This window comes from Saccopteryx leptura, chromosome 1 (assembly GCF_036850995.1).
Source record: "Saccopteryx leptura isolate mSacLep1 chromosome 1, mSacLep1_pri_phased_curated, whole genome shotgun sequence".
Classification (NCBI taxonomy): Eukaryota; Metazoa; Chordata; class Mammalia; order Chiroptera; family Emballonuridae; genus Saccopteryx; species Saccopteryx leptura.
The window spans coordinates 125,520,362-125,542,822 of record NC_089503.1 but is presented as its reverse complement, the minus strand read 5'-3'; the positions used below and the strand labels follow the sequence as shown (position 1 = coordinate 125,542,822).

The 22,461-nt window shown below is 47.1% G+C and overlaps 1 non-coding gene across 1 annotated transcript; it reads left to right on the top strand.

Annotated features, from left to right (window-relative positions):
• Nucleotides 1-12,435: 12,435 nt before the first annotated feature.
• Nucleotides 12,436-12,511, top strand: TRNAA-UGC (transfer RNA alanine (anticodon UGC)). The gene has a single exon. It is a non-coding gene; the product is annotated as a tRNA-Ala (tRNA).
• The last annotated feature ends 9,950 nt before the right edge of the window (nt 12,512-22,461 follow it).

The window sequence follows — 22,461 nt, the reverse complement described above, 5'->3', positions numbered from 1 at the left end:
AGGAATGCTTGGGACGAAGAAGTGGAAAATATTCAGCACACAACCAACTGTGTGGAAAACAGGTCAGGAGATTCATATCTGCATCTCTACATATTCTTATGCATGCTTCTAGATGGACAAGTTATTTCTGGAATGATATGCACCCTAAAGAAACTGGTAGAAACTTCTGAGAAATGTCCTACTTTCTACTGTGTAACTTTATCTACTGTTTGATCTTTTACCTTGTGCATATATTACATATTAAAACCATCCTTCTAATAGGGCATGCATGTATTCTAAGCTAGACCTATCACAGCGCTCCCCCTTCGGGCCACAGTGATTTGTCAAAGGAGTTGGCACATGACTCACATTCAACCAATCAGAGCCTTTCCTGAGCTTGTCAGTCTGGAGCTGGGAAGAAGAGAGATCCTTTTCCTTTCCTGGGGTTGAAGAGCCACCAGGATGTGAGTTAAGAGATGTAGTGATAGTAGTAGCAAACAATTGTATAATACTTGCATTCCATTGAACCATGGAAGTTACTGATATACTCCATCTTTCATTCCCCAAAGGAAATGTCATCTAGTTTAACCTATACATGCAAGCCTCTCAAGGAGAGGGGTTTATGCAGGGCACATTCACTCGTGGGGTGAGAATTTGGGGGCTGTCTTAGAATTCTGCCTACTTTATACACATTACCTCAACTTATATTCGTAGGAATCCCATAAAATGGATATTATTGTTATTAACCTCATACTATAAATGTGACAACTGAGGAAGAGGAAAGTTAAGTAACTTGTCCAGTCATCACACAGGAGGCTGCCGATGTGCACCAGTGTGCACTTGAGTTTTCTTCTGCTGTGTGCCCCAGTGTGGAGGAGCCTCCTCACAATAGGGTTGGGGGGTGTGCAGGGGAGAGGCTGAGCAGCAGGGTCTTGAGTGGTTGGGATCCTGGTCCTAAAGGCAGCACCACTTCAGCTAAGCCTCACATCAGTTATACCCAACAGTCAAGGCCCCTACCATGCTTTTGCAAGGGCAAGGAGAATATCTGGTCTTTGCAACAATGTAACTGGACCGCTACATCAATACTTCCCCCCATGGAATTGGTTGAATAGTGGCTCTCCAAAAGATACATCCAAGTCTTCACCTTGGAACCTATGAATGTGGCTTTGTTTAGAAAAAGGGCCTTTGCAGATGTAATTAAGAATCTTGAGATGAAATCATCTTGGACTTAAAGTGCTCCAATGGCTGGTGTCCTTATAAGAGAAAGACAAAGGGAGATTTGAGCCATAGACACAAACACAGGAGGCATGAAGATGGAGGCAGAGAGTGGAGTGATGTTGCCACAGGCCAAGGAACCTGCTGGCAGCCAACAGGGCCTGGAAGAGGCAAGAACAGACCCTAAACTGGAGCCTTTAGATTGAGCATGGCTTGGCTGACACCTTGATTTTGAACTTCTGGCCTCCAGAATTGTGAGAGAATAAATTGTTGTTTTAAGCCACCCAGTTTGTGATGATATGTTATAGCAGCCTTCAGAGACTAATACACACCATTTCTTCTTTTCTGGCAAACTGAGTATAAAGGGGTATCAGAAATGTAATGGAGCTCTGGTTTGATCCAAAGCGAGATCTAGGTTTGGTTTTCTGTTGATCCCAAAGAAGAAAGCCCTTTAAGGATTCCAGCAGTGAGAAGGAAGGGTTTGAGGATGGTAAAACGTTAAAGGGCAGCAAGGGAATCTTTGCTCATTTAGGAGATCGAAGAGATTTCTAGAATGGGAAGGAGATAGACTTGCTCTCGATAAATTTTCTAAGTTTCACAGACTTTCTGAGTTTCTGTGGCAGACAGAATTCTGAGTCGGCTTCCAAAATTATGCCCCCTGCTATATCTACCCTGTGCAAGCTCCTGTCCCTGAGTGTATGTAGACCTGTGACTGTCATGGGATAGTTACACCCTTGATTGTTTTACATTATATAAGATCCAGCAGTAGCTGACTAGAGAGAGATTTTTCTGCTGGCTTTGAAGAATTTAGCTGTCATTGTGAGAGGGCCAGGTGTCAAGGACCTGTGGGTAGCCTCTAGGAGTTGAAAGCCACCTCCAGCTGACAGCCAGCAAAGAAATAGAAACCTCAGCTTTGAATTCTGCCAGCAACCTGGATATGTTGGAAGTGAACCCTGAGCATCAGATGAGCCTCAGCCCTCACCTTGATGAGGTGTCTTCGTTACATGAGCAGAGGACTCCCGACCCACAGAAACCTTGAGATAATGAAGGTGGACTGATAATGAATGTGGAATGCTCGCTGTTCTTGTGTGGCCAGCAGCTTCCCCCACGAGCCCGTCAGTGGTTTCCCAGCTGTGCACCTCCAGTAAGAGGTCTCGGCATGAACGGCTTTTCCCGGCACCCTACAGGGCATATTTCCAGCAAATTCTGTTAGCACAGCATCGCAGCCATTTCTCTGCCATTCACTAACCACAGCCACACCCTTCCAGTGAGACCTGGACCTCAGCCTGGGTGGGGGAGGGCTGCCATGCCAGTCCTTGGGGGTCATGGCTGCTCCTTAAATCTCTTATACATTCCTTAGAGTTCTCTCTACTTCCTGCCAGCCACTTCCTCGTACCTAGTCTCAGTTATAGTTGCAGATTCCTACATTAAACTTTCCCTGTGTGGCTTACTGTGAGGTTTCTCTCTCATGGCGGGACCCAGTTGAGGCACTGTTCCCAGGAGCCCGCGGGCACCGAGTGCTAAGCACGGAGCGGATACCTGCAGAGACCTGAGAGGGCATGGGCCTGTCTCCCAAGAGCAAGCATGATGCCCACATGAAGCAGACAGAGCACAGGACTTTGAGAGGCTGTTTCTTTATTTTTAAAATTAATTAATTTTTAAAAAGATTCTATTCGTTTTAGAGAGGAAGGTGGGGAGCAGGAAGCATCAACTACCATATGTGGCTTGACTAGGCACCCCTGGTTTTGAACTGCGACTTCAGCATGCAAGGTTGATGTTTTATCCACTGCACCACCACAGATCAGGCAAGAGGCTGTTTCCAACCCTGCTTCTGCAGGTGATTATGGGATTGAGGGGATCACCCAGTCACTCTGGTTGCTCATCTGTGCCCTGAAGGCAGTGGGCTGCATGAACTTGTGTTAGTGTACAAGTTAAGCTGCTATAACAAAGTAACATAAAGAACAAAGATGCTTACTCTTTTTCAAATAAGTTGTCCTTTCATGAGGGGTCCAAGGTGACAGGCTGCTCTGCTCTACATAGTCACTCAGGGACTCAGGTTCTGTCCATTTTGTTGCTTTGCCATCACTTATCACCTTCATCCTCATGGTTGCGGTTCATGGAAAGGTGGAGGCATGGAGGAGCAGTGATGTAGCGAACATAACTGGCACCCAGGGCACGACACTTTACTGACGCCACCCTCCCCCCAACTACGCTTCTACTACGTTTTTCTTGTTTGTCTTGGAGACCATTTGGCACCTCTCTGCGAGTGGTGCCCATGGCATGATAGACCCCCCCCCCCACGCCACTGTGGAGGAGCGTGTGCTCAATGCCTTAAAGTTCAGACTCAGGAGTGGTGCCTGTCACCTTCATTTGCATTCCAGCACGGTGCACTTGGTCACATGACCACGCCAAATGGGACAGGAGGTTGGGATACGGGGCAGTGCTCAGCCACAATGGAGTAATAGAAGCGAGAGGACAGTGGGGGACACTGGTCCATGCCCACCATGCCTGTTCCAGCTCTGCCAGACCCCTTCACATGCCACTCCCGCCACTGGCACTTAGAGAAGGAAATGTCCTTGTCCACATGGGAAATACAGGGCTTATTGTTCTGCTTTTGCTTTTAGAGTCAAGATTCTTAGCATTTGCAAAAATGTCTTTTAATGCTAAAAAGTGAGGAGGTGGCAGATGTGACTAACAACGCAGTCCCTGTGCATCTGCTAGGGAATATGAAGTTTTTCCTCCAATGTAACAAATTAAAACCCATCTGGGATTTGAGAAGTCTGACTAAGATTTCCTGGATCTGTTTGCCAATGAAGCAATAATGAAAGTGAAGGAATTGAAGAAAAGTGAAGAAAATGATAAGTTTAAAGAACCCCTGTGTGTCAAGTAGGGCAAAGGCTTGTGAATTTTTATACATTTTACTCGGATATAGGACAGTGTTGTTTAAAGATTTAGGGAGACTGAGGATTAAAATAAAGACCAGAAAACAATTTAAGTCATCTTTGTGCTTTTATATGCCAGGCACTATTCTAAGACCTTAAACATAAAAATTCATCTAATCCTCATAAAAATATTTTGAAATAAAGACTATTATACCCATTCTAGAGATGTGGAAATGGAAACAGAAAAAGGAGAAATAACTTACTCAAATCACACAGCTAGTAAGTAGTGGATACAGGATTTGAAGTCAAGTAATTTGGCTCCAGAGCCAGTGCCAGGAGCCAGCAACCTTTTCCTGTAAATATCAGCTAGTAGACATATTTTAGGCTCTGTGGGTTAAGCAGTCTCTGTCACAGCTTACTCAACTTTGTTGTTGAAGCATGAAGACAGCCACAGACAATGTGGGAACAAATGGTTGTGGTGTGTTCCAATAAGACCTTATCTATGTACACCAAACTTTTCATTTCATGTAATTTTCACACATCACAAAATATTCTTTTTTTTTTTTTTTTAGCTATTTACAAATGTAAGAAGGGCTGGCCAGTGGTGGTACAGTGGATAGAGCTTCAACCAGGAATGCCGAGGTCACTGTTAGAAACCCAAGGTCATTGGCTTGAGCATGGGGTTGTTGACACAATCCCCAGTCAAGACACATACAAGGAGCAATCAATGCACAACTAAGTAGAGCAATGAGTTGATACTTTTCTCTCTCTCTCTCTCTCTTTCTGTCTATCTCTCCCTTCCTCTTATACATTCTTTCTCTTTCTCTATAAAAAAAAAATCCTAAAAATGTTAAAACCATTCTTAGCTCACAGGCTGTTTGCCAACCTCTGGTCTATGCAATTGACCTTGACCCTGTACAGATTCGTCAAGATGTTAAGCATTTCCTGAGTGCTGGCTGTACCAGGCTTTCTGTGTTCTGTTCTCTGTTCCCAAACTTGCTACCTTTATCTAGAAGGAAGGTCCTCTTCCTGTCATTCACAGTTTGTAGGTGAAGGAATTGAAGTGTCCCCATAAGGAGGGACAAGGATGTGTAGCTGGTGAGGACTGGTGCTGAGACTTGACAATGGACTGGCAGAGGAATTTGGATTGTCAGTCAAGGTGCTCACAGGCTCTGAGAAAAATGATGGCAAATTTACTAGGTGAGTCTTATAGGAATGAGAGGAGAGAGCGGGCACATGGTACAGAAGGTTGGGAGGAAAGGACACTTGTACCTTATGGTCTCTATAATTTCCTGTTGAAAGAACTCACAGCAGAAGGTTTGGTCCAAAGTGAACACATGGAGAACACAATTTGCTGTTTCCTTACTGGGGACCTTTTATCAGTTTGGTCAGATAATGTGTCTTCTTTCATAGGTACAAACAGGGATGGGGGTGCTGGGTTGTTGGGATGAGTTGGCAGAGGACTGGAGTCACCCTGGCTTCCTGACTGTGCAATGTGTACTTCCTGCGATGGATCAAATGGGACCAGAGGGACCTGAGCCTTCTCTAGACATCTGAGTGGCAGCCCCTGAGTGTCTTCAAACCTCTGTGAGCTTCCTCCTGGGCTCTCAGCTCCTTGTTCCATTCTGTGTTAGTATCTTAGGGCTGCCACGGCAAAGTGCCATAGGCTGGGGGCTTAAAGCAACAGACATATAATTGCTCATAGTTCTGGAGGCAGGAAGTCCAAACTGTGATGTCTGTAGGGCCGGGCTCCCTGCCAAGACTCCAGGGACGAATCTTTCTCGTCTCCTAGGGTCTGGCTGCTGCCAGCAGGTTCCTTGGCTTGTAGCTGCATCATTCTAATCTCTGCCTCTCTCTCCTCACAGCTTTTTCTTTCCTCTGTGTGGACATTGGTCTGTCCTCTCCTCTTCTTACAAGGACACCAGTCATTGGATCTAGGGCCTATCCTACTCTGGGATGACCTTATCTTAGCTGATTATATCTGCAAAGACCCTAGGTCACATTCAGAGGTTCTGGATGGATGTGCATTTGGGGAGGCGGAACACTATTCAATTCATTATACTTTCGTACCCCAAACATTGCTAGGTTTTCATGCCTAAAAAATTATTGGGAAAAGTAAGAACAGTTTTTGGGAGTTTAAGAACTTATTTTGGGAGTGAGAAAACATTGTAAAATGATAATTTCTTTTTTTTAAATGAGTGCCATTAAAAAATTATTTTAGAAAGAGAGGAAGGGCGAGAGAGAGAGACTTTCAACTTGCTATTTCACTTATTTGTGCATTCACTGGTTGATTTCTGCATGTGCCCTGACCAGGGTCAAACCTACTACCTTGATGTATCAGGATGATGCTCTAACCAACTGAGCTACCTGGTCAAAGCTAAAATGATATTTTTAATTTTGTAAAAACTACACAATGTACATTAAAGATACATAATAATGATATTTATATTTACACTAATATTAGCCACCTCTTATCTTCACAGAGGCATTAAGAAAATTCTAGTATTGCACTGTTATTGTTATTACTATGATTATCTTGGTGTTCCCATTTTGAGGTGGCTGCTATAATTATGGTAACTTGTATGGAAACATTAGCTTTCACAAATCATTAAGCTATGAATTAGTCACTCGAAGTGTACAATGGTTCTTTCAAATTCTGGAAGTGCTGTGTGTGTGTGTGTGTGTGTGTGTGTGTGTAAGCACATGGGCAAGTCTGAATTCTCTAGGTCTCCATTTCTCCATGAATGACATAGGAATAATAAATGTGTGTGTGTGTGCTTCCAGTGCACCAGAACTAGACAATTCTTGAGTCCAAGAACCCAGATGTGATGAGGATCCTCTTTTAAATATTTTTACAAGAATACAGTGGGGGTTTGCACTCAGTTCATTATTTAATGAGTGGGCTATGGAAGTTTATTTGGCAGAGCTGCAAATTCAGGGAGGAGACTCTGGAGTAAACACCCACATTTTCCTCTCTGGGAGTGGAAAGAGAACAGGGTGGTGGAGGTGGGGCCCTTCCTCTCTGGCTCCCCGGACACCAGAGTCAACAAAGGCCTGAAGTGCTGGGATTTATGCTGGAGGCTGCCTCAGGGACAGCCTTGTTGACTCTTCCCGCCACTCTTGCCCCCCATTCCTGCCTTGAGAATATTTCTTGGGGGTTTTGGTAAAGAAAGCCTCTTTCCTAAGCTGCTATCCCCAAGGCCTCTTCCTCTTGAGTGCGTGACATGTATGACATAACTTTGCAGTTTAAAGGTGAAAATGTCAAGTTTTCTTTATCTTGAAAAGGTGTTTTTTTTGGTGTTTTTTTTTTTGGTGTGTGTGTGTATGACAGACAGAGAGAGGGATAGATAGGGACAGATGGGAAGGAGAGAGATGAGAACCATCAATTCTTCGTTGCTGCACCTTAGTTGTTCATTGATTGCTTTCTCATATGTGCCTTGACCAGGGGGCTAGCTACAGCAGACCGAGTAACCCCTTGCATGAGCCAGCAACCTTGGGCTTCAAGCCAATGATCTTTGGCTCAAGCCAGCAACCATGGGGTCATGTCTATGATCCCACACTCAAGCCAGTGACCCCGCACTCAAGCTGGCGACCTTGAGTTTTTGAACCTGGGTCTGCTGCGTCCCAGTCCGATGCTCTATCTACTGCACCATCACCTGGTCAGGCAAAACAATTAAAAAAAACCAACAACTTTTATTGAATTTATTGGGATGATATTGGCTAATAAAGTTATATAGGTTTTAAGTGTACAATTCTGTACTACATCATCTGTATATTGTATTGTGTGTTCACCACCCCCAGTCAAATCTCCTTCCATCACCATTTATCCCCCCATAACCTCTTCTACTTCCCCCACCCCCTTCCTCTCTGGTAATCACCAAACTGTTGTCTTTATGAGATTCTTTTTTTTCTTAATCCTTTCACTTTTTTCACCCAACCTCCCAATCTCCTTCCCTTTGACAGCTGTCAGTCTGTTCACTCTCTTTCTCTATGAGCCTTTTTCTATTTTGTTTATTCGTCTATCTTGTTCATTAGATTCCACATATGAGTGAAACCATAGGGTAGTTGTCTTTCTCTGACTGGTTTATTTCACTCAGCATAATGCTCTCCAGGTCCATCCATGCTGTTGGAAGGGTAAGAGTTCCTTCTTTTTTGCATGGCTATGTAGTATTCCATTGTGCAACTGTCAGTTTTTGAAGAAAACTTGAAAGAAAAAAAAAATCCATGCTTTAGTATGGGAGGTGCTAAAAATAAGAACCTCTTAGCTCCCAGAAGAGCAGATAAATGAACAAATAGGCCATAAAGAAATGTGATCATTCTGCTGGGAGTTTTCTTTGAGTTGTCCCCTGGATATGCACAATACAGAAATATAGATTGATGGATTTTTAAAATTAATTCAAAACCCATTCTCAGGCCCCACATGTGTGCGAGGCAGTTGATGCGGCAGCTGGATTTGAGAGGCTGGAGGTCACTGGATACCAGCCCTCTTGGGGATGGAGATCAAGGCCATTCTGAGAACTCTATCTTCTGTTACAGAAAATTCCTGAGATCCCCTGGGAGTCATAGCCTCCAGTGTCCCATTTTGGTTACTGAATTAATGCACGCTTTGGAATTGAGGCTGTGCGAGCCCAAGGTGGGTGGGGGCAGAGGGACTGGCGGCGCAGATGTGGGCCTAAGGAAGTCCTCAGCTCCATTTACAGGTACGCCAGGAAGTAAGGGCCTGGTGTTGAGTGTGTCCCAAGACCCCTGCACGAGTGTGGGCCAAGCACTAGATGCATCAGGATCCCCCAGTTGTTTGTGAGAAGTGCAGGATCTTGGGCTCCAGCCCAGACCTACTGAATCAGAAATGCCTTTGTGGCTCTGGCCAGTTGGCTCAGTGGTAGAGTGTCAGCCTGGTGTGTAGATGTCCTGGGTTTGATTTCTGGTCAGGGCACACAGGAGAAGAGCCCATCTGCTTCTTCACCTATCCCCCTCTCACTTCTTTCTCTCCCTCTCTCCCCCTCTCCTGCAGCCATGACTCGACTGGAGCAAGTTGGCCCTGGGCACTGAGGATGGCTCCATGGCCTCCATCTCAGGCGCTAAGAAGAGCTTGGTTGTTGAGCAACAGAGCAACACCCTAGATGGGCAGAGCATCACCCTGTAGGGGTCTTGTCAGGTGGATTCCAATTGGGGTGCATGTGGGAGTCAGTCTCTGCCTTCCCTCCTCTTAATTAAAAAAGAAAATAAAAGGAAATGCTTCTGCACAAGCCCCCTGGGGTTTGAGTGTGAGCGAGAGCGTGAGAAGCTGGGAGGCCCTACCTTAGACAGAATGGCTGCAGTTGTGACTGACAAATCCTCTAAGGCCACAGACTTCCCTCCACCTTTTAGCAAAATTGAAGAACCCTGTTCTCTGATCACTGATCTTTCAAGGGGTCTCGCTTTCTCTCACACCCAATTTGGTTGCAAGGAGTGGGTGCATGCCTTCTTTGATCCCAAACCTTCTATTTCTTCCCTCATAGCTCCTATGAAACCCACCATGTATTAGGCCTGGGTATTGACAGACTTTGAAGTGTCTGAGATTTTTCCTTTCGCCAAGTTCAGAGGGTACCCTGGTCTGTCAGGGCCATGGACACTGCCAGTCCCTGGGCTGGGGACAGAGAACTCTATTACTCAGAGCATAGCAAGCAGCACAAGCCTTGCTTTAAAATATGGCATATTGATAGGAAATTGAGGTATGGAAAGACCAACAGATCAGAGAAGTAGTTTGCTATTGACAGCTCCCAAGGGATAGGGAACATGCCATATCACATGGGCTACACAGGGATGCACCAGGGTTGGTCAGGGGCAGAGGGAGCCAGGGAAAAATGTAACAAGACCGTTTGTTTTGGTTTCCATGGGGAGAAACAGGTAGGGCAAGTAGGTCCAGGATTGGCTACTTTGATAACTTCCAAGGGTTCTGAGGACAATGGGTGACCCTAGACATCTAGGACCTCGCCCTGGGTGGCGAGGGCAGGATCATGGCCTGGAGGGTGAGCCCCATAGAGCGGTGTCTGGGAATCAGCTCTGGGTTGGTTGTTTGTATTTGAAAAGCATGCCATGGGAAAGACATTTACTGTATCTAGGAATTGGCGAGCCCTGGGAAAGGGGGTCTCTCCAGGGTCAGCAAGCCTCCAGATATCAAAGCATCAGAATCCTAAAAACACAAGACATGGTGAATATTAGCTTGGTGATTGCATGGGTTCCCTTATTCCCAACTCCCAAGGGGCTGACACGGAGGGCTCAGGGAACATGCATGTTTCTAACGGGCAGTGGGCAACCATGCCTGGCTTCTGCCCCAGACACTATCTGTCTACTGGACAGTAGCTACCCCTCCCCACAGAGAGACATGACCTCTGTGCTCCTCCCTCGGAGCTAGCTGGGTGGGTTTCAAGCAGACCAGCTCATCTCTGGCAGTAAAGGTGAAGCTGAGACTCTGACAATGAAGGGGGTCTCCAAGAACCTTCCGGAGTGCAGGGGGACAATGGGAGGGAAACGGAAGTGCAGGTGCTGAAGGTCCTGTGATTCAGCCTTGCGGTACGCTGACACAAAACGGAGATTTTGCTCAACATTTGTACAGTTCTGAAAAATACTTTGTTGCTGAAAATATTCTGTCTTCTAATTAAGCAATTCATGGGCGCTGCTTAGGGGGTTTGGGCCTCTTTTCTTCCAGAAGTATGGGGTCACAGCGAGCAAAGGGGCAGAGCTGGCCAGGGCTGGCCGTCCACAGGCCATCCTGCGTGCGCTCGGCAGTCTCCTGTGGAAACCAGCGCTGCTTACCGACGTCCACCGCCCTGCACCAAAAAAACCTCAGGAGTTTCTCCTATGGGTTTCCAGTTCGGCTTGAAGTCAATCAAAGTTTTATACTTCCAATGTCTCCTTGCTTGCTTTGGTTAGTAACTCTGTAAACTGTACACATGCAATGGTTGTTTTTTTTTATCCTTCTGTAAGATTTGAAACTGATGCTTCACCTTGCCTTTACTAAACTACTAAAAATAAGTTCTAGACGTCCCCACCCACAGAGGTCAGCCTGTCTTAGAGTCAAAAGCACAGGTTTTAGGAAGAGCTGGATATGCATCTAGGCTCCTGCATGAACTCACAGTTTAACTCTGAGTGCTGGTCCCTATGTCCATAAACAGAAGATTAAGAACACCTGCCCACAGGGTCATGTGGGGACTGACAAGATGGTGTGGGCATGGCAGAACTCGCCACACAGTGGCGGCTGGTTAACAGTAGCTTTGGTTTCACCTCATGCTCAACATCATGTCCACATCCAATCTTTCTGCCTCGATGGGGCAGCCCTGACCTTCCTGGAAGGTGCCCTGCCTGGAGGGAGTGTTCTTTCATGTCCCTGCCTGTCCAAACGCTCTGTTCTCTGTGGGGTTAGCTGAAATGCCACATCCTCTAGAAGCCTGGCTCTGCAGAGCCCCACCAGACTGGGGTTGTTCTTGGTGCTGGCTGTCCCAGGTGGGCCTGGGGCTCGGGGTGCAGGACTCATCATGCTGGCATTCCTGGAGGACCAGGCACACAGAAGAAGTGGGTGAGTGCCCCATGGCCATTAGGATAGCCACAGTGAAAAAAAAAAAGGAAAAATAGCAAGTATTGGTGTGGAGGTGGAGAAATTGGAACACTTGGGCATTATTGGTAGGAATGGAAAAATGGTACAGCCACTGTGGAAAACAATTCCGTCATTCCTCAAAAATTATCAATAACATAGTAATTCATAGAATTACTCTATGAATCAGCAATCCCACTCCTGGGGATTCTTTCCACAGAAGAATTGAAAGCAGGGTCTCAAAGAGATGTTTGTACACCCCATGCTCTGCAGCATTATTCACAATACAACCACGAACAGGTGGGAACAACCCAAGTGTCCATCAGTGGTTGAGTGGATAAACAAAATACGGTCTAGCCACACAATGGAGTGCTATTTAGCCTTGAAAATGAAGGAAATTCTGACACTTGCCACAACATGGATGAACCTTGATGGTAATTATGCTAATTGAAAGAGACCAGTCACAAAAAGTCAAGTATTATATGATTCCACTTACAAAGGTTCTTAGAGGAACCAAATTCATAGAAAAAGAAAGAATGAGTGTTGCCAGGGGTTGGGGGAGATGGGGAGTTATTGTTTAATGGTTACATAGTTTTACTTTGGGAAGATGAAAAGTTCTGGAGATGAATAGAGGTGATGGTTACACAACAATGACAATGGACTTAGTGCCCCTGAATGAACTGTACACTTAAAAGTCACTAACATGGTAAATTTTATGTTGGTGTATATTTTACTACAATTGAAAATAAGACCAAACCAAAACAAAAAATTTCCTAAAAGACAGACCTGGCCCTGGCCGGTTGGCTCAGTGGTAGAGCGTCGGCCTTGCGTGTGGGGGACCCGGGTTCAATTTCCGGCCAGGGCACATAGGAGAAGCACCCATTTGCTTCTCCACACACCCCCTCCTTCCTCTCTGTCTCTCTCTTCCCCTCCCGCAGCCAAGGCTCCACTGGAGCAAAGATGGCCCGGGCGCTGGGGATGGCTCCTTGGCCTCTGCCCCAGGCGCTAGAGTGGCTCTGGTCTCAGCAGTGCGACGCCCCAGAGGGGCAGAGCATCGCCCCCTGGTGGGCAGAGCATCGCCCCTGGTGGGCGTGCCGGGTGGATCCCGGTCGGGCGCATGCGGGAGTCTGTCTGACCGTCTCTCCCCATTTCCAGCTTCAGGAAAAAAAAAAAAAAAGACAGACCTTTACAAATGCTTCTGTTATTCTCTTCTGTTACCTTCCAGCAGGCCTTTCTGGTTCACTACAGACCTGCTCCAGAAGTCGGGGTAGGGGGGATGGGTGTCACTTCATGACCTTTTGATAACATCAGTATTGCACACATTTCTTTCCCATAAATTCTGGGAATTTTAAAGTGGTATCTGGGAGTTCTAAGGATGGAAGATCAGATTTCTGGGGGACAGGGACTCTGAACTAAACAGTCTTGTGTACCAGGGACCTCGCAGGGCATGAAGGCAAAGTTGGGAGAATCCTAGGACCTAGAGCCTGGGGTTGTAGAATGGGGCATGGCAATTGGTTGAATAGTTTCCCCTCAGAGGTGGATTAAATGGCAGGTGCACCCCGTGTGTGCCCTGGGCCCCGACATCTGAAGGGCCCCGCAAAACCCCAACTTTACACTTTTTTCTAATGACACCAAGTTTGGTTTTATATGTGCAATTTTAACATTAATAGTACATAGTTTTTATTTACTTAAAAATATGGTTAACATGTATTTTTATTTTCCCTGTCTCTCTCTCTCTTTTTTTTAAGGGATCCAATATTTTCTTCTGTGTCTGGGGCCTCAACCAACCTTAATCTGCCTCTGTTTTCCCTCGAAATTTATGTTCACCTAGACCTTGTGAATGGGAACTTATTTGGAAATAAGGTATTTGCAGATGTAATTAGTAAAGAATCTTGATTTAAAATCACGTCCTTATAAGAGGAGGAGAAAAAAACAGAGAGATACGTACACTGGGGGGAACTGCAAATGAAGATGGGGCAGAGATCAGAGTGCTGTGGCCTCAATCCAAGGAACACCTGGAGCCGTCAAGAGCTGGGCAGAGGCAGGAAGGATCCTTCTCTGGAGCTTTTAGAGGTAGCACAGCCCTGCTGACACCTGGATTTTGGGCTTCTGTCCTCCAGACTATAAAAGAATAAGTTCCTGCTGTTTTAAGCCCCCAGTCTGTGGTAATTTCTAGGGCAGCCCTAGGAGACTAATAGAGGCAAGCAAGCAAAGGTGCAGATAGTGGGTCAGGATCTGGGGAAACAGGAGGCATGAAGAAGGGGAAGGGAGCAGTCAGGGTCTCCTTGTTGCAGGGTCAGGAATCTGGCCTAGCCATTGTGCAAAGGAGAGAATTTATTGGTTCCTGTACCTGAACTGGCCAGCGGCTGTCAGCTCCAGAAGTGGCTAGATCTGGTCATTAAGAAAAAGTCCTCTAGAACCTTTCTTTCTTCGTCTCTTGGCTCAACTTGAGATTCTGGAAAGCTCAGGAGCCTCTTTGTAGCCTGGTTTCAGGGAGCTGCCCGCCCAAGGCAGTCACAGCAGGTGGGAGGTGGGGCCCTTCAAGTGCCCAGACCTGGGTCCCACTCACACCCTTGGATGGACACAGGCATGGGGAGCCTCCCCAAGGGAAATCAGGATGCTGTTACTAAAGAAGCAGACAGGACTAAGGACTGGCAAAAATACCAGAAGCATGTGGCCAGGAGGTTCTCCACGTCTCTGCTGGGTGCCCCTCCCAACGGCAGCCCCCTCCCACCCCAGACACTGCACTGTGTCATTTTGAATACTCAGTGTGGTTTCAGCAGAATGACCCAGTTGTGAAAAAAGCAACAGTGCAGATGTACTATCTGCTGCCTACCTCAGGGGGCCACCAGGAGCCTCCCCCCATCCTGCCCAGTGCCCTGACTCAGGGGTCCTGGGCTGCCTGCTCACTGGATGACAATTTAATGACCCACCTGGCCTCTCAGAGATTAAATCCAGGAGGTAGCTGTGACTATTTATATGTTAATATTTATTAAGTGAATCTGACTGGGGAGGGGGAAATAGAGTAATCAGAACAAAAATATATTGTGCGGAAGAAAACGCATCTTTTCACCTTTCAAGGAAAGATCTTACTCAGGGGCCGGGAGCGTCCTGAGCCAACCCCTTCGGACCCCGCAGCTGCTGAGCGTCTGCCCCAGGGTTTTAGGCCTGCCAATCCCAGGGGATAAACCGAGGATTATGTTTAGAGGATAAGGAGCCCAGCGCCTGGGTCACCTGGCTGGAAATAGGCTCTACACTGGGGGTGGGGGTGGGGTGGGGGTGGCGTGGGGCTGGCCTGAAGCAAGCAGAACGGACAGAGTGGTGGGGGGCTCTTTCTACTTGGGGGCCATCTCAGCCGATCCCTGAAGTTCCCGTGGCAGCAACGGGTGCCCGTGATGTTTAGTAACCCCCTCCGCTGAGAGGGAGGGTGTGAAGAAATACCAGGAGAAGGTGAGAAAGAGTAAGAGGACTTGGGGGGAGGAGAGAAAATGTAACTAACCAAGCAAACCCCCAAGAAGCTTACAGCGGATACCAGACACCATTCTAAAGGCTTCCAGAGCACAGAGACTCCTCCTGACACGTCTGTGATGTGGGAACTATGGGTTCCCCCTTCTTATAGATAGGGAGACTGGGGCACAGAGGCAGTGTGTCGCCTTCCTGAGAACATTCATGAATGCCCGCTGAAACACAACGTGTTTACAGACACTGAGTTCAAAAACCCCAGATGGAGTTTGGATGTTCCATCCATGGTACTTGCTAAGCAAGTTCTGTGATTCCAAAATCTACTGGTCCCCAGGGCTACAAGGCCCAGCAGCTCACAGGTTATGGAGGAGAAACACAGATGCAGATCACTGCAGTGCTGTCGGCCAGGTGCAGACACTGAAATGCTGGGAGGAAAAAGAGGGCGTGCACGGTCCCATCGGATGCCTGAGCCTTTGAAGAGCTCTGAGTGCAAGAGCTCAGCTCTCATAGGAGGGAGTGGACATGGAGTGAGAAAGGAGGGGCTCTGAATGCCAACAGGAGAGGTGCGACCCTGTCACCCAGCAAGGCAGCCATTAAGACGTTTCAGGATGGGAATGTGTTAGTCAGGTCTTTATCAATTGCAAAGAACAGAAACCAAAGTCAAACCAGTTTAGATAGAAAAACGAATGTGATAATAGAAGGACTCTGGGGAAAGGACTCCAATGACCTCAGGACTAGAAGGGGGCTTTGGAGTGGAGCCAGGAATTCCTCTTCTGTTGGGACTCTGATCTAGGCTTCTCTATTCCTGCCACAATTCCTCCCCCTGCAGGTGGGTGTTCTTCATTTGGCAGGGACCCTCTGTGGGGTGGGTACTAGGAGGCAGGTAGGGCCATGTGGCTGGGTGCCATGGGACAGGTACCTCCGCGTGGAGCTACCATGAGGGAGTACCTCCCTGTGGCAGCACTGACGGACTCGTCCCAGTTAAGGATCCCTGAAGAACAGAGAGAAACTATCCCAGCTTCAGTATCCCAGAGAAGGACTTTAATTGGTCTCACGCCAGTCACATGACCAATGCTGGACATATCACTGTGGCCAGTGTACTTGACATAGGCAGGCCTGAGTCATATGACTGCCATGTGACCCGGGTCATGTATTGGGGTGGAGGGCAGGAGGGAGGTGAGCACACTGTAATTGGCAGCTCCCTTCCATGGTGGGAGACCTTTCCAGGAGAAAAGGAGAGAGACTGGTGGATAAACAACAGATGTTCCCGGCAGGGAGGGCCTGAATCAGATTGGTTTTAGAGATTACTGGGCAGGCTGTGGGAGGAGGCTGCTGCTTCCAGATCCTGCACGCACTCAGTCAGGAGAAACATCTCAGCTTTGTTAAACACAAGCACACCTGCCTCTCTCTTCCTTTAAGAATAACGCAAGCCAAGTTTTAGAATGTTATTTGAAATTCAAAATAGATTAAGTGGCAGGAAGAGAAATCTAATGAGCACTGCTTTGCTTCCAAGCCCCAGGCCCCTGCTCTGGGGGGGCCAGCCATCTATACTCTCCTGCTGGCAGGGAGAAGACCAGAACCTGAATGGAGGAGCAGTTGTACTGGTGAGAAGGGAACGACCCTAGCCTTTAACCAGTACTTCTCTCATTACAACTGGCTCAGGAATCCCCTGGGGATCCGGTGAAACTGTAGACTCCGATTCAGGAGGTTGGGGGGCAGGGCCTGAAAGTCTTCCTATCCAACAAGCTCCCAGGTGATGGGCCCCCACCTCACTGTGAGCCTGAGGACTTAGAGTGTACAATGATAGGACTGAATAAAGGTGTAAGCTGCCTGTTACGGAAGACACCAAGATGGCCAGCCCGTGGTTCACCTGAGACAGGCAGAGATGGGAGTGCTGGAGTCAGACAGATGGACAAACTTTTTCTTTTCTTTTTTTTAAATTTTAATTTAATTTTATTAATTCATTTTTTTTTTAGAGAGGAGAGAGAGAGAGAGAGCAAGGAGAGAGAGACAGAGAGAGAGAGAAGGGGGGAGGAGCTGGAAGCATCAACTCTCATATGTGCCTTGACCAGGCAAGCCTAGGGTTTCGAACCGGTGACCTCAGCATTTCCAGGTCAACGACAAACTTTTTCTGAATTATGCCAGCCACTCTGAGCTCTCTGGGCCACTCAGACTCCCTCCTGGACACGGAAAACTCTGGAGAGCCATTAGAAAAGGGAGGTGATCTCTTCTGACTCTTGGTCTGGAGCCTCAGTGAGGTCCCCTTTGGGAGCCTGTGGGGGATGAAAGAAGAAGGGGTCAGAGCAGCCTGAGCTGCTACTTGTCTGGCAACAAGGATGGGTGCCTCAATCCTGCTGTGGGGGGGGGGGTGAATAATGACCCCAAGAGATACCAGGTTTTAATCCCTGTAACCTATAAATGTGACTGTTTATGGCAAAGTCTTTGCAGATGCAAATTAAATTAAGGATCTTGAGATGGAGAGATTATCCTGGATTACCCAGATGGACCCTGAATATCTTCACGTGTATTCTTATAAGAGAGAAGCAGAGGGAGACTTGACACAGAGGAAGAGAAGGTGATGTAACCAAGGAGACAGAGATTAGAGTGATGTGGCCACAAGCCAAGGAGTTTAGACAGCCACCCAAAGCTGAGGAGGCAAGGATCAGGTTAAGTTCTTTCTCTGAGCCTCTGGAGAGAGTATGGCCCTCTGACACTTCATTTCAGATTTCTGACCCTCAGAATAGTGAGAAACTACTATCTGTTGTTTTTAAGCCACCCACTGTGGTACTTTGTCAGGGCAGCCGCAGGAAACAAATGTGGGTGGTATCAGCCCCTTCTTTGCTGCCCTCCACCACCTGCCATAGCCAGTGCCCCGAGGGTGACCCCCTCTTCCGCCTTGGCACCCATAACAGCGCTCCATACTGTGCCTGAAATGACTGAGTACCCTCAGTGAACTGAGGTGAGGGTGGGAGTTAAGGAAACCTAATAATTAGGGACCTGCTTTTTGACAGGAACATTTTGTCCTTCAAAAGAGGCGTCGGAGAAACCGCAGGCTCTTCCCAGTGCTGCTGTCCCCGCTCCAATCGGCATTGGGACTTTTGTAAGGATGCCCCCTAAGAACCAGGTGACAGCCCCCACGAGGAAACCAGGAATGTTGCGTTATGGCCATGTTTTGGATTTGTCTCCTAAAGTGAAACTGAATTTGTTTACTCACATCAATCACATGATTTGATTCTGAGTAACTTTTGACCATTTCCAAAAATCAGCTCCAGGCTGGAAAGGTGAAGGGCTGCCCTTTAAGAGACATTTAAAAAGTCATCACATTTTTTTCTGGTGGCTCTCTGGAGCCACCGCCTCTGTTTAATCAGCTTCAGGTCAGTTCTGCACTTCTTTGTGGTCTTAGAAATAGAGGAAACTGGGCATTTCCGTTTGGTTAACGCCTTTCTCACTGCCAGACTGAAACTAGCCCATCCTGAGGGAAGCAAAGGAAGTTCCTATTTTTTCCCCCCTGGGCTGGGCTAACTTGCTGATCATGCTTCCAACAGGAATGAACCACAATTTCCCACTGAGCTTCCCTCCTCTGTGTTTAAGCAGTTGTACCTGCAGGCTTCCACTTTACAGAGCTTTGTAATCAAAGGCAGGTGAAAAATACACCTTGCTTCTGTCCTATTTTTGAATCTTCCTCATCCTGTCTCTGCTCTGCCCTTCCTACATTTTTGTGTTTAGTTTGGTTTTGTGCCTGAATTCAGTGTAATAGGAGAGGGAAATTATATACATTGCCTGAAATCATAATTGTCAGAAACATAAATGCTTCTTACTGAGCTCATCGCATTGGTGGGATGTCAGGCAAGCACGTGTTCCAAGAATGTTCGCATTAAGTTGCGGCGGGGACTGGGCCCTGCCTCTGTCCTCTCTTCCTTATTAGTAAAGAGGAGCTGTGGGTTAGAGCAGAGCGTCTCAAACTTGAGTGTGCATGTGACTCACCTCCTGGGTAGGGCCTGGGATTCTGCATTTAACCAGCTCTCTGGTGACAACCATCCAAGCACTGCACTTTGCTCTAAGCTCGGGAGCTTGCCTGACATGAGGAATCTCAGGCCCACCCCAATATCCTAACTCAGAACTTGCATTTTTACCAGATCCCTGGGTCATTTGAATGCACTTTAGAATGTGGGCTCAGTGCTAGGCCACAGAGGAAGGAGATCCTGCACGTTGGCATCATTGGGGAATTTGACAGCCCTGATGCCTGCATCCTACCACTGGGGTCCTAATTTAATTGATAAGGAGTGGTTTGTAATAAAAGTCTTTATTTTATATTTTAAATTTTTTTCTTAAATGAGAAGCAGAGAGGCAGAGAGACAGACTCCCACATGTGCCCCAGTTGGGATCCACCCAGCAAGTCCCCTATAGGGTGATGCTCTTCCCATCTGGGGCCATTGCTACATTGCTCAGCAACTGAGCTATTTTTGCACTTGAGGTAAGGCCATGGAGCCATCCTCAGCACCTGGGGTCAACTTGCTCCAACCAAGCCATGGCTGCAGAAGGGGAAGAGAGAGATAGTGAGAGAGAAGGGAAAGAGGGAGGGGTGGAGAAGCAGATGGTCATTTCTCCTGTGTGCCCTGCCTGGGAATTGAACTTGGGACATCCATATGCCAGGCCAATGCTCTACCGCTAAGTCAACCGGCCATGGCTTGGTTGAAGAGTGGCTTGGACATCAGGAATTGTTTCAGATCCCAGGTGACTGAAGTGGGCAGCCCAGTATGAGGAGCACTGGATTGGAAGGTCTTTAGGCCTTAATCCACGATGCCACAGATTTCACTGAGGTGATTCTGCCCAGCCAAAACAAGCCAGGGAAGGCACCTGAGCAATATGGAAGTGTCTATGGAATGTTGCTTCTGAATTGTCCCAGCTCTCTCAAAATGGGACCTGGTTACAGCAAACAAAGGACCAGTCCTTGCCAATAGTATGACATATACATGCACTCTCCCAACTTCCTCTGTCTCTGGTTCCCTTCAACCTTCAGGGGTCAACGGTCCTTGCTCTGGGCTCTAGCCTGACTTCAGAAGACCTTCTAGCAGGAGAGGGTGTCCCAGATGGAAATCACCTGAAGCTGGTGTCCCGGAAGGAAAGGAGGACTGCCAAAACCATTTTTCTAAGAGAGAAACAAGGGTTTAATTGATTCCCAGGAGCAAACACATTAGGGAATGAACACTGAAGGTGGAAATGTCTTTATTCAGGACACTGCTTCAGCCTCTAGAGTACACTTTCTCTTTGAAGAGTTTTATTTCTGGTATTATAACTACTGTTTCACTGGTCAAAAGTGAATTATTTGCTTCCTCTGTGATAGACCTACGGAGTGAGATGAGCTTAGAAACTATGAGTGCAGTGGTTCTCAACCTAGGTGATTTTGCCTTTGTCTGGAGATATTTTTGATTGTTACCACTTAGGTGGGGAACAGTTACTGGCATATACAGTTACAAAGATATACTGCTAATATCTTACATGCACAGGACAGCCTCCACCACAAAGAATTATCCAATCAAAGGGTCAATAGTGCTGAAAGCCCTACTTTAGACCCCAGGCAAGAGTGATTAGATTGTTTGTCTATATCTGCTTTCCTTGACAGTCAACAGTCAATCAAGAAATTAGCAGCTTGGCCTGACCTGTGGTGGTGCAGTGGATAAAGCGTTGACCTGGAATGCTGAGGTTGCCGGTTCAAAACTCTGGGCTTGCCTGGTCAAGGCACATATGGGAGTTGAAGCTTCCTGCTCCTCTCCCCTTCTCTCTCTCTCTCTCTCCTCTAAAATGAATAAATAAATAAAAATTATTTTAAAAAAGAAATTAACAGCTTGAATGATTATTCAATCAACTAATGATTATTCAGCCAGGAGAGTTCTCTGAGACTCCGCAGATACCTGGGAGAGTAACAGAGAGGCCCAGGACTGTCAGCTGTGCAGGTGCAGAGGCCCTGAAATGCCCTGCTTGACCGACTGCTCATACTCTGAAGGCAATGGTCCTCAGAATGCAGTGTGCACTCTCTAGCAGTTGGGCAACACTCAGTTCCTGTACAGAGAAAGATGTTAATCAGTGTTCAAACAATTTCTAGGCCCTCCCACCACCCTTTTCCCAACACTATCTCTCTGCAGCATTCAAAAAAGGAGGCTGCTCTATATGCACTAACTTGGAGGAACTCCAAGGCATACGGTTTATGGGAGCTACAAGGTGCAGGACAGTGCGTGTAAGGGCCGTCACCAAGTAAGAAGCAGACCATATCCATTTGGGGACGTCCATAAAACAGGGGAAGGCAGTTGACTCCAGAGTCAGGGAGGGGCTTGGAAACAAGGCATGAGGTGGGCAAGAAGCAGAGGTGACAGTCTGCACTGAGAGAGAGAGAAAATGAGAGAGAGAGAGAGAGAGAGAGAGAGAGAGAGAGAGAGAGGAAGCTGCCTCCACTGTTGAGGGCCTCTACTTCCCAGTCCAACCCTTCAGGTCTGGAGATGGCTCTACATTCTTCTCTAGCTGGTGTTCTCCCTTCTTTGTGAAGCAGGTTGATATAGACTATTCTTTACTGACAACCTAATTCTGTAGCCCACTGGAGGATTGCCAGATAGAATGCAGGACACCCAGTTAAATTTGAATTCCAAATAATGAATTGTGTTCCAGATGAACCACAAATTTTAGTATAAGTACACCCCAAATGTTGTATGGAACATACACAAAATATTATTCATTGTTAGTCTGAAATTCACATTTAACAGATATCCTATATTTCTAGTTGTTAAATCTGACACTGCTACCCACTAGGCTTCCCCCCTCCCACAAGCCCAAGGCATGCACACACGGACAGTGAGAAGACTCTGTCCCTGGAGAAGTCGCTGGTGTCTAGGCGAGTCTCTGGGGCCTTGGCATTGTGGCTGTGTCAGGTCTGCTCATATAAGTCGCTGGGGTGGGGTGGCCTGTGATTTGGAGAGAACAGTAGCGTCTGTTTAGTTGAATCCTGGGAGGTACTTCCCATTTCCTTTCCAATTTTCAAGTCTCTGTAGACTGGGAAACATTGTCTCATACTGAAAAAGTATGCCTGGAGCTCGTGCAAATGACCTGATTTCTAAGTATAGAAGAAACACATTACATCATTCACATCATGACGATGACGATATAAGTCCAATCCCTAACCCACAGTTCCAAAATCCAAAACACTCTAAAAAGACTTTTTTTGGCAAGTTTGGAGATAAAACCCATCTTCATGTGGTCTGAGCTGACAAACGGCTGTCCAGCTGCTGGGCCAGATTCTAGGCGCAGCCATAGTGAGGAACAGCAGATGAGCATGTCTGGCCTTTCTTGAAGTTCATCTGCCAG